A 6,390-nucleotide genomic window follows, 5' to 3' on the forward strand; every position below is an offset into this window, starting at 1 on the left:
CTTTGTTTCTCTATCTCTCCCCATCACACTTTATCTTTCTACCTTTCTATCTACTTCCATCACTCTCCCGCCTCTTTATGTCTCTCTCTATCTCTCTCCACCTCACTCTTCCATTCTCCTTGTCTCACCCCATCTCTCTCTCTCTATTTCTCCCTTATTTCTTTCTCTTTCTCTCGCCTTTTATCCTTATGTCCCTCTTCTTCCTTATGTCTCTCCCTCTCCCTCTCCCTCCTCCCTTTAACTTTGTCTCCCTCCCTTTAATTCGTATTCTAACCTATTTTATTCTCAAACTTCTACCTTTCTATTTCACTCATTCATATGGTGTCTCAAAACATTCTTATATATTTTATTAACTATAATAATTTCAATTATACAATCTCTCTCACCTATTTTTTTTAAATATGATAATTTTAATTATACAATCTCTCACACCATTCTTATTCATGCATATTATTTGCACTCATAACAAAAATAATCTTATAAAAACGATGTAAAACAACTCACATCGTGACTTAATACAATATACGATTAAAAAATGCGATGGCTTCACTATGTCATTAACCACATTTATAAACGTTAAATATTTAATTCTTCTAGATGTTATGTGTTATTAACATTATATATAAAGGCCAAATATTGACTTGACTAGATGTTAGATGTTACTAACCATATTGTGTAAGGCCAAACATTTGACATCGACTGGTTGGGTTGAAAGGTTTCCACTCTCTAAAGTCGCTTTTCATTTCATATGATTTTTTTGTTTTTCTCACCCAGTTGACAGATAGATCTAGTGTGAGCTTGTTATTCCTTTCCCACACAAACATTATTATATGGTTCCAACTTTCCAAGCTGACTAAGATTTTTCTTAATATGTGGTTTTTATTTACATCTATGTGATTATAGAAAATGACTGGCCCATTCCCGTGGAGCCTTAATCTCCATCAATTTTTAAAAGGTCTTATATTGATATTGATATTGAACAAATGTATGATAAAGTTAAGCGCTTCTTACCTATTTTTAAAAAGTCTGATATTGATAGTAAAAATCAAATACAGAGGTTCCTGCTCACTGCACCAATGAATGGATTGAAGAGAGTCAAGAACCATTAGAATGCCCAACCACCATATCACCTTTTCTCATTTCTGACGCAGTCAATCTAAAAGAAAGTTGGTGACAAAATTTTCACTGAAGTTGACAACACAACACGCCCCGCGAAGTGATCCATGAGGTACAGCGACGGCTACAGTGGGAAACGAACAGAAGCAAATGGAATGGAAACTTCCACTTCAATAATGCAGTGCATGAGAATGAGTGGGGCTTCAATTTCCTACCACTGTACCTACTCCGACAGTGACACCCATCATCGCCGGGCCAACCACATGACCCCAACCAAAAGTTCAACAGATTCGATTCTCAGTAATCTATTGGTTTATACATTTTGAAGGATTTTTCTTAATATTTTTATGTTTAATTTGTTTATAATTCTAGGATGTGTTGCAATGTTGTAAACTCTCCCTAATTCTAGTGTTTTATGGATTTTTAGAAATCTCTAGTTTATAAACACAACCAAAACCTCAGGTTTAATTCGTCTATAATCTTTTAAGGATGTGTTGAAATGTTGTAAATTTTCTACTATTCTAGTTGTAAATTTTCTACTATTCTAGTGTTTTATAAATTTTAAAAAATCTATAATTTATAATCACAATCAAAAACTTATTTGTTGAAATGTTAGGAACTCTCTATAATCTTAATATTTTATAAATTTTTCAAAATCTCCAATCTACAATCAAAAACTTATTTTAAATAACAATAACAAAAAAATCACAAAATTCCAACCAAAAACTCCAAAACTTATTTTAAATAACAATAACAAAAAAATCACGAAATTCCAACCGAAAACTCCAAATAGACAACCCTATTTCATTCCAACGACTCTGTATTATCGGCTAGATGGGGTCTCCGCATAAGTTCAAAGCGTTTATTTACGAAAGCTGCTCCTAACTTAATATGGAAGGAAAAGTTAAGAAAAATATTATCGTTAGAAGGCAGTTTATGGCTGAAGAGTAGATGGATAAGGAAAAAAAAAACGAGCTTCACGAGGAAGAAGACGAAGTAGATCACAAAAATCCGATGGAAAGATAAAGGAGAGGATGTTATTGTGTCTGATTTTTAAATATTTTTCTAATTAAGTCCTTATTTTCCAAACGACTGATTAGAATTTTGATCTGTCAACGTCGACTGTCACATCGCAAGACAGAAACAATGAAATCATTTACCTGCTCTCACCGGCTCTTTGTATTATTATAAATATATATGGTTCCCTTCCCTCTGTGCATACCCTAATCCCTGCAACTTCATTCTCCCGTTCGTCTGTGAAGATGGGAAGATCTCCCTGCTGCGAGAAGGCTCATACCAACAAAGGGGCCTGGACTAAAGAAGAAGACCGCCGCCTCATCGCCCATATTAGAGCCCACGGTGAAGGTGGCTGGCGTTCCCTTCCCAAGGCCGCAGGTTTCTTGCCCAACTTCTGTTTTTTCAGTAAAATTAATAACGGCTTTGTATAACGATTTCTGGATATATTTTTTTTCCACTATAGGGTTGCTAAGATGCGGAAAGAGCTGCAGGCTCCGATGGATAAACTACCTGCGTCCGGATCTCAAGCGTGGAGGCTTCACAGAAGAAGAAGACGAACTAATCATCAAATTACATGCAGTTCTTGGAAACAAGTATATAACTTGTGAATTTTTATGTGGATTGCAAATTCCAAAAATATGAAAGATATCAAATTTTTATGTCAATTGCAGATTTGAAAAATATAAACAAAATATCAAATCTACAATATAAAAGACCTATCAAACTTTTATGTCAATAGCAGATTTTCTTTATATCAATTATAAATAACAGATTTTCTTTATATCCATTACAGATTCCACTCTTTATGTTAATTACAGATTCACAAGAATATAAACAACATATCAAATCTATATAATAAAATTGGCCAAACTGATATTAACAGTGTCTGAAACTGTGCAGGTGGTCAATTATCGCAGGGAGATTGCCAGGGCGAACTGACAACGAGATAAAGAACTACTGGAACACTCACATCAAGAAAAAATTGCTGAGCAAGGGACTCGACCCCAAGACCCACTGTCCCCTCGGCCAGCCCTACAACTCCAACAATACCAGCGTCACCCGGCTTGCTCCTGACCATGAAATTCCGGCATTCCAAAACCCTAGAACGCCGGAGATAGAAGACTTCTTCTTCCAACGCGACCGATCGGAAAGTTCGCCTGTCGAACCGGCTGCTTCAGATGTGGAAGAACATTCCGATCTGAATCTGAATTTGTCCATAAGCTTGCCGTCTAATTCGGCCCCCGCCGGAAACAGACCTTCGAGCTTCGATAGAACCATGGTTTCAGATCACTTCTGTGCGTGGACCGTTAACTCGAGAAATGTTTGGAAGGCCGGAGAAATGATGATGTGAACGATAAGGTATTTCCTTAATCTCCAATCTGGTTTAATTAATGTACAACGGTAATACATGATCAACCGTCACAACCACAAACATTCAAATCCATGGCAGTTGCTCTGAGTCAATGCTATCATTTTAAATCAGACCCCATTTTTCCAACCTGACAAATCGTTTTAGATGTCCTAACGATGGCAGTGTATATATAAATTCATGTCAATTCTAGATTTGTAAGTATGCAAATGACATGAATCCGTGTAAATTTTTTTGTATTTTAAAGAGATGTAATTAAGAATAATGTTCCATGTTTCTATGTGAATCTCTCTTTTATATATATATTATTAAATATAAATTTTAATTCCTTAGACATATTTTTTTCTCTCATTCATATATATTATATTTATATTTAATTAATATATAATATTATTGTATTTTTCTTTGGCTTGATTCATAAAGATTTGAAAATAACATCTTTTTGTTTATTTCATACTTCATAACATGGTTACCTTTTTCACTAAGTATTATTATAGTTATTTATTTTGATTTATTTTTTTTCCAAAATTGAATTGTAAATATATTGTTTATAACAACATGTAAATGTGTATTATTTATAATAACGTGTGAATGTGTTTTGATATTTATTGGTAAAATTCTCTTAAATTTATTGGAGTATACTATTTATATTGATGTAAGACCAAATTACTATATTTGCAGTGATGTAAAGTAGAAAACTATTTTCAGAATTTTTTTATATAGATTTATGGCATTGGGTGTAGATTTATGATTTTGGATGTATGTTCAAAATTCTATTATATAAAGAGATTTGATCATTTTTAGCCTTTAGTAAATCTGGATTTAAGATGATTTAGGCTGGTAATTATTAGCAAACTTGCTCTATTTATATATTTACATATATATTGATAATTTATAGATAACTTTGTAATATTCATGGATGATTTTTAGATAGTTGTGTAGTGATTTTCATTCCTAAGTTTTCCAACAAAACTATCAAGGAATCAAATCCTTGAAAATGACTTATACTCATAACATATTTACTATCATTTACATCCCACTATAATTTAAGAAAAGCTTTGGCAAAAGGAAGTCTATAGGATTTCACTTGTTTATCTAATTCTGTCCAGTTAGCATTGGCAAATCTCGGTGATGATTTTATGCATTTTTTTCTTAAACTTGAGTGACAATGACTAAGTTGCCCTGTAACACTTTTAATATAGACATTAAAATATTTTACTTATAGTAAAATACTTTTTTCTATTACTATATTTTTGTTTTAAATATTACATGTAAATTGAAGATAGAATATACATCTTGCAATATCAATAATATTATTTTTTTGTCTACTCCATATTAGGTAGGGAAGAAAATATATATTTGTCCCATGTTAAAAGGTAAATATTTTTAGCTTATTTTTTTTTTTCCAATTATTTATCTCTCTATTTAAAGTTGATATAAAATTAAAGTGAAATGAAGTATTTTGTGTATGGCTGATATTGACTTTTTTATTATTACTATTTTACCTCTTAATGTAAGTAATATTTTATTATTTTTAAGTGTAATCTTAAATGACAACATAGAGAGTATACTGAACTGTAGAGAGTCTTTAGGTGCAAAAATCATTATTTATTTTGAAATTATATTTCCTAGAATTTAAATGTAAATGTGCTATTTACAATAATATGTAAATGTGTTATTCATTGTAAGATGAAGAATATGTTTATTAAACCTATTGTAAATTTATTTTGATATTTATATGTAAAATTCTCTTAAACTTATTGGAGTATACTATTTGTATTGATGTAAGATAGAATTACGAATTGCAATGATGTAATGTAAAAGGGTAGTTATTTAGATTTATTTTCAAGGGAAAAAAATTAAACAAAAAAAAAATCTATACAGATCTATGATAAAAAAAATATATCTATATAGATTTATGATCTTGGGTGTATGTTGAAAATTTTATCATATATAAATTTAAAGTTGTGAAATAATTTAATTTGAAAATTAATTATTATGATAAAAGTAATATTTTTTTTTTTTAATGAATATCATTCTTTCATGTTAAGAAGAATAAAAGATTTACTGAAAAGACAATAGCTTAAGTGAAAGTTAATTGTATAAATTGAACAATATAACTACATTGAAGAGTAAAAAAATTATAAATTAAAAAAGTAAAGAGTTTTTGAATTTATATTAAAACTAAGTTAAAGTTGGAAATAGTGTTGATGAAAAATTCCTTCAAAAAACAAATATGCGAATTTTTTATAAATAATTTGTTTAAGTAATTATATTACATTATATTGTTTATGGATTAATTTATTAAATAAATATTTTTAATAATATTTTAATATTTTTTAATTTAATAGAAATTTATTTTGTTCATGGATTAATTTATTAAACAAATATTTTTAATAATATTTTAAAATTATCTTTCTTCCATTTAATAGAAATTTAATTTCCTAGAAGCTATAATTGAAACTAATTAATTAATTGAAACTTTCATGGTAATACTTATTCTTCATAATTTTCACACATTTTAAATAATTTTAAATATTTAAAAAATAGAATCACTGAAAAGCATTATCTCTTTGAAATAATATTAGAGGATGATTATTAAACACAAATTCATTGAATGGGCATAGAAATAACTCATACAATTACTCATTGTATTCTAAATATTTTTATTTTGAACACTTGTCATAGAGGACAAGGATGGTGGACCATGGGATGTCATATTTCACAAACTCATTGAATTGACATAGAAATAACTCATACAATTACTCACATTACTCTAAATAATTTTATTTTGAACACTTGTCATAAAGGACAAGGAATGATGGGACCATTGGATAACATATTTTGATCAATTCTAATAAAGCATAAGGAATAGTGAGACCATTGGA

General features: G+C 29.8%; 1 pseudogene across 1 annotated transcript; it reads left to right on the forward strand.

Annotated features, from left to right (window-relative positions):
- The first annotated feature begins 2,322 nt into the window (after nt 1-2,322).
- Nucleotides 2,323-3,780, forward strand: LOC149217334 (transcription repressor MYB4-like; annotated as a pseudogene). The gene is made up of 3 exons (XR_016250660.1): nt 2,323-2,511; nt 2,597-2,726; nt 3,034-3,780. The product of XR_016250660.1 is annotated as a transcription repressor MYB4-like (transcript).
- The last annotated feature ends 2,610 nt before the right edge of the window (nt 3,781-6,390 follow it).

This window comes from Pinus tabuliformis, chromosome 1_1, assembly GCF_031772625.1.
Source record: "Pinus tabuliformis cultivar Carrire ecotype Pingquan chromosome 1_1, CPIR1, whole genome shotgun sequence".
Taxonomy (NCBI): Eukaryota; Viridiplantae; Streptophyta; class Pinopsida; order Pinales; family Pinaceae; genus Pinus; species Pinus tabuliformis.